This window comes from Corapipo altera, unplaced genomic scaffold (genome assembly GCF_003945725.1).
Source record: "Corapipo altera isolate COAL_440 unplaced genomic scaffold, ASM394572v1 189, whole genome shotgun sequence".
Classification (NCBI taxonomy): Eukaryota; Metazoa; Chordata; class Aves; order Passeriformes; family Pipridae; genus Corapipo; species Corapipo altera.
The window spans coordinates 10,421-10,670 of NW_020885064.1; the positions used below are offsets into that span (position 1 = coordinate 10,421).

At 58.8% G+C, this 250-nt stretch overlaps 1 protein-coding gene across 1 annotated transcript in view; it reads right to left on the minus strand.

Annotated features, from left to right (window-relative positions):
- Positions 1 to 250, minus strand: part of RRM1 (ribonucleotide reductase catalytic subunit M1) — a gene marked incomplete at its 3' end in the record, with an annotated part of 21,392 nt that overhangs the window by 10,407 nt on the left and 10,735 nt on the right. The gene's annotated exons all lie outside the window — the stretch shown is intronic.

Genomic DNA, 250 nt, shown 5'->3' on the forward strand with positions numbered 1-250 from the left:
GGTGAGGGACACACACACAGTCACACAACAGGCTGGGGACACACACAGTCACACAACAGGCTGGGTGGGTGGGTGGGGGACACACACACAGTCACACAACAGGCTGGGGACACACACAGTCACACAACAGGCTGGGTGGGCTGGGGACACACACACAGTCACACAACAGGCTGGGTGGGGGACACACACAGTCACACAACAGACTGGGGACACACACACAGTCACACAACAGGCTGGGGACACACACAGT